The following is a 9,138-nucleotide window of genomic DNA, read 5'->3' on the forward strand; positions in this document are numbered from 1 at the left end:
CCGGTTCAAGGGCTCTCAGCGCTCCCGGCTCCTCCCGCAGCCCCGGGGCCCCTGGCCGCGCTCCCCGTGTCTGCAGAGCCCGGCCCCGGGCGGCGCGTGGGCAGCAGCCGGCGGGGGACACGCTCCGCCCGCGGGTCCCAGCCAGGCGGGGGCGGCCGGGGAATCCCGCTCCGCCCCGGCGCGGCGCGGGAGGAGCTCGGAGCCGGGGAGCGCGGCCAGGCATGCGCCTGCCCGCCCCGCCCCGCCCCGAGCCGGGAGCCCGGCCACCGGGACAGCGGGCTGCGGGCTGCTCCAGCCCCGCCAGGTAAGAGCCGGAGCCCGCCGGGGCTCGGGGGCGGAATGCATCGGGGGCGGGGGGCTGCAGCCGGGGGAGCGCGTCCCCGCGTAGCACGGGGCTGGAGTGGCCGCCCCTGGCGCTGGACAGGCGGGGACACCCAGCGCCCCCCCGCCCCCGGTGCTGGGGGGTGCGCCGAGCCCTGCCCCCCTCTGGGGTGGCACGTGCACCTGGACACCTGCCCGGGGCTCCGCCCACACCTGGGCACCGGGCTACCCCGGGGACTTCACTCGCCCGGCCCCTGTGCCCTGGGGCTGGCTGCCTGGGACAGCCCGACTACCGCCTGGGAACCCCCGCCTGGAACCCGAGCGCTTCCCCGGCTGCCTTCCTCCTCCACGAGCCCCGGAGATTTGTCGGGGCTTGGCCGGGTTGTTTCCCTTCCCACTCCGGCCACCCAGCTGTAGCTGCAGTGATGTCAATCGGGGGCTGTCAGGGCGTGCTGGATTCATGCTTGCAGGAGCTCAGGCACCTCGCTGTAGAAAATCCCTCTGGTCAGTAACCTGCTGGATTTCGCTTCCGAAACTGGTTTTTAGCCACTTTTGAGAGAGATTTTTAAAAAAATGTTTGGAAACGGTTTGTACTTCTCTGTCCCCGCTGCGGCTGGGCAGGTGAGGGGCCCTGGCTTCGTCCCTGCGGCAGGGACCGTGTCTGCCTCCGAGAGGGGACTAGGATTCTGGTGTGTTCCCATCCTTTGTTTGCTGGCAGGAACGAAGTGACCGAGTGGGAGGAGGTGCTGCATGCACAGCAGGGCACATCGCCCGCATCTGTCCAAGAGAACTGGCAGGTCCGGCGCATCCATGGCGCTGTCAGTGGCCTACAGCTTTTGATGAGGGATTCTGTTCTGCAAGTGCAGGTGCTGGAGTGGATGCTCTAATAGGTCTTTTCCATCTCTACCTTCTCTGATCCTATAGTCCCATTACCAAATAATTGACTCATTTTCAGCTAAGGCTGCAAAATAACCTAACACTCCAGACATGTATGTGAGAACAGCGTGTGTTAGAAATACCGACAGCCATCAAATGGAAAAAGGACACTTCCCATCCAGCTCCATCTCACCCTGTTCAAACTAAACTAGCTGGTCTGAAATGTCTCGCAGGAAGTGCTCTGTATTCACGACCAAACAGCATGGTGTTTGGCACTATTAGTAAGCTTTCTTATACAGAACAAGCAGAGACTCTAATTTCTGCAGGTCCCTGCAGCATATCAACCAGCACTTGATTTTCACTCCCAAATTATTGAATCTTGAACCCTTGGGAAGGCAGGGTTGAATTATTCATAACCACAGAGACATGGTTCAGAATTGGAAAAGTTAGATGCTAAAAAGGCCTTTTTAGACTGTCCTCCTCCCATTGCACTGGACTGCCCTCTTTTACACAGTCTGGCTATTGTCTGATCTAGCATTAAAGGATTCAGGCAATGGGGTTTCTATCATTTCCATGGGTGTTTCTTTTACAGCCTCATTCTTGCCTTAAAACTTCCCTTTACTGATTTCCTCTCATTACTCCTCCCTCAAGGACTTAACTCATTGGAGCCAAATAACAGCAACTCAGATTTCCCTTAATAACTGTAAAATGTAAAGGTTTATTGTTTGGGAAGCAGGGTGGGAGGTAAACAAATTAGGCATTTAAATGTGGTTCTGTTTGGTTTTAATCCACATATTGCTCTGTTCATCACATAACACACTCCAGTGGATTGAAAACGGACTAAAAGGCCACCAACAAAGAGCAATGCTAATTGGGGATGTATTGAATCGGGGGGCGCTGTCTAGTGTTATAGAAATCAGTGCTAGGGGTGGTCTTGTTTAACATTTTCATGAATGATCTAGAAGAGGGTGAACAGCATCTTAATGAAATGTACCAGTGATATTAATTGGGAGCATTTGAGAATATGCTTGAGGAGAGAGAAATAAAAAACGGGGCATGGAAAGATTAAAAACCTAGCCAGTGAAGTGAGCTGAACATGGGGAGGAGAGAGGAATGCAGTGGGGAGTAATTGGAACATTGGTGCTGGAAAGCAGAAATGCTGCGCGCACCGTTGGGGTGATGGCAGGCGAGCAGTGAGACAGGAGTTTGTGCTGTGGGGTGGCTGCCAAGCAGGCCAGGTTACCGGGGGCTGCATGTGAAGAGACAGCCTGGCATGGAGGAAGGAGCCAATGGTTGCTCTGTGCTGCTCTGGTGCAATCACATCTAGCCCAGGGGTCAGTTCTGGGCATCGCGTTGCTGGGAAATATTGGCAAACCAGTGGGAGCTCAGAGATACTCAGACGAGGGGCTTGGCTGAGGAGTATAGAATAAATATAGTTGAGGATGTACAGTTTGGATAAATCCAAGTGAGGTGTGATAGTCCGCCAAGGAGGTAGAGGAATTATTGGTGGGAGGAAGGAGGGTGTTTACGAATATTAATAGCAGTGAGCTCTCTTGGTCTGCGGAACAACATATGAATAATACTTGTATCGCATGTTCAATTATTGGACTCAACACCAGGTAACTGGGTGAAATCACTGCCTGTGTTCTGCAGGAGATCAGACTGGATGATTCTAGTAGTCCCTTCTGGCCTTGATTAGACTATGAATCTGTTTCCCCTGTAGATCTCAAAGCACTGTGCAAAGGGGGGCCCAACATTACTGATGCCAATAACTTTGCAGTGGAAGGGGTAAAAGTACTGCCAGTTCGTGGACGTAAAACTAGAGGAAACACTAGAAGAGGTACAATAGGGAAGAGTCCTGTATTTGCAGAGATGGACTGGAAGATCTAATAGGTCATTTCCATCTGTAACTCCTGTGATTCCAGGAATTGTCCCTCTAGACTCACAAAAACTTCCATGATGCTTGTCTGGTGTTGGCCTTGCCCAGAGGCAATGTCCAGGCTCCAGCAAGGATTCCAGGGTAGAAACAAGGACTCAGAGGTGTGTGGTAGCCTTTGCTCTGACCCAAGAGACGCAGAGTCTGCCACAAGTAAACACAGCCCATGAGGCAGGTGGTACAGATTACAAGAATACATGCCACCGATAATCTTAGTGCGATGTGTGCACAAATGAACATCCTGCCATAAACTCCTGTGTGTATCTCGATCGTTAAATGCTCCGGTAATCAGATACAAGCCTGCAGCTATTCTTGCTGTCGTCAGCATATTCACAGCACCTCTGCAGTGTAGATTGCAGTTTAGACCACCCGACCTGAGAAATGAATGTCAGCCTAAGCTTTGGTTCTGACAAGACTTTCCTACAGCTAGTGTGCTCCTCAGCCAGCAAGGACTCGCCACTTATCTAGTGTGCACGTTGAATTCCTCTTGCAGCGTAGGTGACATCTCACACTCGTGGACAGGTGAGGATGAGATGAGGCTCCCTGCGTGTGCTGGTTACAATGGTGGTGTTGAGAATGGGTTTCCCTTCCCTGTCTAGAGCTGAAAATAGGGACCCTTCTGAAGCAGGCAATAATCTGTTGCAAGTGAAAATGGGCTTTTGTAAAAACTCTTAATGGTCTATACTCTAAAATCACTTGGATTCACCTTTGTGTTGGCTTAGTCAGCCTGTTAATTACATTTCAGAGCAGGCATAGGGGTGAAAATCTTCAGATCCTTTTCCCCGCAGTGGGAGCATGAACACTGCAGGGATGCAGGATTTGGCTCTGTAGAGACATGAACTGGTTGCCTCTGGTTGAGAGGCTGTGATGTCTCTGAATTGTTCCAGTGCCCTGATACTGCTGCAATGGGCGCTGCATTCAAACACATCAGAGCTTCGGCAGTTTTGGTTAGCAGCCACGTGCAGTAAAGAAGGCCTCCTCTCCACCTCTATGTTTGAAATAAGGAACATTTGTTTCTTAAAAGCCTGTCATTTTTAAAAATTTCTTTCTACTCTTTTTCTGGGCCTTCCCCTCCAAAACCAAACTAACAAACAAAAGGCAAGTTTGTATTCTTGGCAGCTTCCACACACTGTATCTTTATTCAGACTCATGTGAACCACAGAAAGAAGAGGTTGCACCTGGTGAATTTAGTTAGATGTAACTTAATATCTGCCTACCCCAGCACTATTTAGCTGCTATTTTGTCTGGACTGGAAGTAGTTTAAAGTAAATGACTGTGAGGAATCTGTTGCAGCCTTAGGGTGATTCTATTCTCTAGGCACACATGAAACACATTTGTGTATATGGCAGTTTGCAGCATGTATCAAGATGGGAATAAGCTGCTTTATTATAACACTAATACCGGCTCTTACAGAGATCCTTTCATCTGTGCATCTCAGAGTGCTTTACAGAGGAGAGCAGTCTCACTCAGCTGTTTGATTACTCCCGGCTGCAGAATCAAAGTGTCCTAAGGGGCTACTGGAGAAATGCCCACGTCAAGAGAAGGTATTTCTTGACAGTCTCTTTCAGAGCGGCTGCGGAGAGAGGAAGACACCACCAGCCCAGAGCTCAGCCTAAAATGATCGGGACCTCTCCCTTCCTTGGGGCTTGGCAGCTGCCCCTGCTGGCCCACAGGTCAAGGGGCCCGAACTCAGGTCGCCCGTGACGTTGCATTGTTGCAAAGGACATTCCGTTTATTCAGAGGAGAGCTTTTGTGCCTGTCGTTTCTCTTCATCGCTTCTTGAGTTAAAGCGCCGGGGCAGTTATGGCACGGCCTAAATAATTAAAATGGTCGCTGTGTTTCGTCAGCCTCTTTGGGGTGTGTTTTCACAGCGGATAATATTGGCATCATTTAAGTTTAATATTTAATGAGTTCTGCAAAAACAGCAGCTGTAGCCGCTCAATACTAATATAGCCCAGGTAATGCAATGGCCATACAGTACAGAATAACTATAGCTCTGTCACATGTCCATAACTATAGCAGCCAGAGAGCAAAAGCATTTTGTTTTTTTTAAACGGGGCATGCCAGTGGTGGTGGTGTTCTGACTTAAGGATATTGGAAATGGAGGCAGCATTTACGAGAAGATCTGCTTGTTCTTGTCTGTTCTCACCTCCGTGGGTCCGGATGGATGGCTTTGTCTTGTTGCCCGAGTAAAATAATTGCCAGACCCCTGCTCTGGGATTTCTCCTGCTGCCCTCTGAAGAGTGCCCTGCTGGCCAGGCAGCTGCTGCCCGTGCAGTCGGGGGAAGCGATGTTCAGCGGGGGATTCTGGATCTCTGGCTCGAAGCAGCTGAAGATGGCAAACTTGGCAGAGCTAATGCAGGCAGGCTTCCTCTGGCCGGCAGTGCCTGCTGTGTTTTTAGTGCTTCCTAGCACCTGATCGGTGCAGCAGCTCGCCTGCCCGCCTGGCCAGTCTTGGGGGGAGTGGCTGCCCTCAAATCCGGTGAGGAGAGAGAGTGAGTGATGGAGACGCTGCTCCATACTCCGAGAGGCACCTGGCCCAGCTGTCAGGTTTGGCAACAAAATGCTTTTAAGCTTATTGTTGGGGTCTTGGGGCCAGATTCTTCTGTTACTCCACTGGTGTAAAGCTGGAGTGGCTCCCGTGAAGCTGCCCCTCCCATGTTTGTCTATCTGACCACCTGTGGTATCTTGCCATAATCCTAGCCTTTGAGCTCTCCAGGCAGAGCCCGTCTTTGCTCAGGCTCGTTTGGGGCCTGTGGGTGCCACAGAAATATGAATAAATGCTACTAACAAAGACATGGCTCCCGAGAGTGGAGAGCAGGATTAAACACCTCCCCTCCTTCTCCCTGCTCTGCTGCAGTTCAAGTTACTAAGTCCTATCCAGCTTCCAGAGCGGGCTGGTGGGGGCTGGCGTCTATTCCCAAGCTAGGAGGATACAGCAAATTCCTGTGTCGCTTCTCACGTAGCTGCTGCAGAAGGCGGAAAAGCCACTATTGATTTTCCTCAATTTTTCTTTCTGAAAAATGATTCCCAGTGATGTGATTTTTCACAGAGCCAAACGTCTCACAGTTCGCGCGCGTCCTGCCGGCAGCGTGAGAGGAGCCGCCTTCCTACATCAGCTGAGGACAGCACTGAAGAGCCCTGTCACCGCATCTGCGGTTTGAAAGGGTTTGTCAGTGCTGCGCCCAGGGAGTTACAAGCACTTCGCTTTGCTAAGAGGTTCAGAACCTCACATCAACCTTCTGGGGACTGATAGGAGACTCCCTTTTTAATAGAATGTGCATAGTCCAGTTGGTTTCGTAGCTGGCCCCCCTTGGAAAGGTGAAGTTATGAATGCGTGATAAGTGGAGTTTCCTGACAGAGAGCAAGGAGACTAAAAAATGTGTGTTTCTCTGATACGCATGAAACTGGCCCTTTCTGTGAGCCATGCAATCAGTGGAGCCATAGTGTTAATTTAGCACCAAAGGAACATTAGGAACAACATCGGCATCTTTCACCTGGGCTGCCATGGGTTGTGTTCTCCTGCCACCCTCCCAAATCCTAACGAGGAACAGCCCTGCCCCCACTCTGCCTTCCCTGAATGACGTGTCCTATATTTAACTCAGTCCAAGGAAGGCCCTTTCCAGAGTGTGTGTGTGTGTGTGTGTGTGCATGCAGAAAGAATATAACTCCCAAAGTTCCAGCCTTCTGTTGAAGCTGTTCTTGGTTTCACTTCCAACCTTCTGAAATCTTGCCTGGGCAGACCCCAGATTAGGTGTCTGATAACAGCTTTTGAACCAACCTACTGCATTGGAGCCAGGAACTTAGACGTGCCAGGCTAGACTGTATCCCATTCTGTGGCCAGTCAACTGCTGGCCAAGGAGGGTGGAGAATTCCAAGGTATAGCAGGACTCGCTCTGCAGGCTTTGCAGAGCATCGGATTTCTCTGCAAATGCCATGAAAAATCCTGTGCCACTCCTACAGATCCCACAATCGGCCCTGTGTGAATCCACCCTCTTTGACCACTAGTGTCTGTGCTTTTGTTGTCCTCTACATTCATGGTTTGGACATGCAGGTAGGAAATGAATAACTTTCTCCTTAGTGTTTTTTTTCCCCAGTGAGTTATTTTCCCTATTTATAAATAAATCCCTATTTATTTTAACTTTCCTTTCTCATTATCTGCTTGGTTTCCCACTAATTTAGTGCTTGCAGGAAGCAGAGATGATGTTGGGAGATGTTGCTAAGAGGAATCATTGGTTGAAGACTTGTTTTCTTGTGCAACAGGGCATTGGCCAGTGGTGCGAGTAGCCCTGAGTAAGAGCATACAAGAGGGGTGATGCCTGGGTTTGGGGTGCAGCCTGTGTCAGTAATGCATGGATCAGTAAGTAGGGTGCTTGTATGTGTAGAATCCTTAGCTTGATTGACAGGTGGAAAACTGAGATTGCATGGAAGAATGAAGTGCAAACCCAGCAGGAGGGTTATACAATGGGGCCCTTTGCTTGCTCATGTTTAAAATGTGTTTGCAGACGTGAGCTGCTGGAAATTATACCCCAGCCTGTCCTTCCACTGTGTACGTGGGTGAGCCACTCTGGAACCCAAACAGCGCTGGTGCGTGGTTAAATATGTGCCATTCAGCTAATGTCTAGGGGATTATTACAGATCTTTAGTGAATAATGAGTCTTTCATACACTCAAGTATCACTCATTCCCAGGACTGCACTGTGTGGCACCGCTGCCTTTTCTTACAGCTAAATGGCAATTCTAAAACTGAATAAGGTGAGAAGTCCCAGCTGTGCATTTACCCTGCGCTCTTGTTACTGGTGGCAGGAAGCAAGAGAGGGAAGAATGAGTCTTTAGCCATGTGTGGGGATTAGCTATTGGATTCCCATTAATGTTAGTGGGACTCACCTGGATACGTCTCTGTCCACATAGGAGGGACATAGCCCCGGCTGCCAGTGACATTGGCCCAGCACAGAGTTTGGAAGGTGTTTTATCATTACCATTGTGATGATGACACCTGAACTCTGTGAAGGCCAAGGATCTGGCCAATCTGCTTGGGAACCCGTATTTGCAAGGGTCTGTAACTGGTCTGGAAGATCCACTGTGGGTGGACACTTAATTCTTTTTTTGTCTTCTGTCTTCTTCCCCTTCCGCCCTTTTCAAGTGTCAAAACACCCCAAAGGAAAATTAAACTGCCAAATGCTGCACAAAGTACAAGTGCTGCCGAAAGGGGGAACTTCTGCATTGTGGCTGAAATTCTGTCTGTCTTAGTGCACTAGACGTTGCAAGAGCTCTCTCCACAGCACATGGTTCTGGCATACTGCCTAAGGGAACTCTGAATTTCCCTGATTCTGCGCCTCTGGCTTAGTCCCTCCACTCACTTTTGTGTCGTGTAATGCAAGGTGTAATTTACCGCTGGCTGCTGTACACTTTCTGCAGTGTGGGGACTGGTGTTGTACGGCAAACAGCACAGCAGTCTGTACACTTTGTTTATTTTTCCATAGTTATCTTTTAAGAAAGAAAATACAGCTTTTTTCAGATAGAAAACTAAGAATAGCTCCCTGCAGCTTGGCTGAGATTCTGAGTCTCAGTTTCATTCATCCTGTGGCAATCAAAAGGAATCCTGTTGGCTTTCATCCTCTGGATTAGTAACACAGGAGTTGTCACAGATCCGTTGGGCCTGACCTAATGTCCAGATTGCCCCTGGCCTGCCACTACTTGGTGCTCCAGAGGAGACTGTAAACAAATGGTTGCACTTGGGCAATTGTGAGCAGTTCGTTTTGGAGGTGGGAGACCCCTCCCTGGTGGCCAGGCATTGCCTGGGAGCAGGAGTGAGTGATTAGCCGGTCACCATTTAGACCAGCTCGCTCTTGGAGGGTCATTGTACACAGAGAGTTTGATAGGTTTCAGGGTAGCAGCCGTGTTAGTCTGTATCCTCAAAAAGAACAGGAGTACTTGTGGCACCTTAGAGACTAACAAATTTATTAGAGCATAAGCTTTCGTGGGCTACAGCCGAAGAAGTGGGCT

The 9,138-nt window shown here is 50.1% G+C and overlaps 1 protein-coding gene across 1 annotated transcript in view; it reads left to right on the forward strand.

Moving 5' to 3' along the window:
• The first annotated feature begins 233 nt into the window (after positions 1–233).
• Positions 234–9,138, forward strand: part of GPR153 (G protein-coupled receptor 153) — a 44,635-nt gene continuing 35,730 nt past the window's right edge. The window contains exon 1 of the mRNA XM_034753594.1: positions 234–304. The gene's annotated coding sequence lies outside the window, so the exon portion shown is untranslated. The remainder of the gene's footprint in view (positions 305–9,138) is intronic.

This window comes from Trachemys scripta, chromosome 19 (genome assembly GCF_013100865.1).
Source record: "Trachemys scripta elegans isolate TJP31775 chromosome 19, CAS_Tse_1.0, whole genome shotgun sequence".
Classification (NCBI taxonomy): Eukaryota; Metazoa; Chordata; order Testudines; family Emydidae; genus Trachemys; species Trachemys scripta.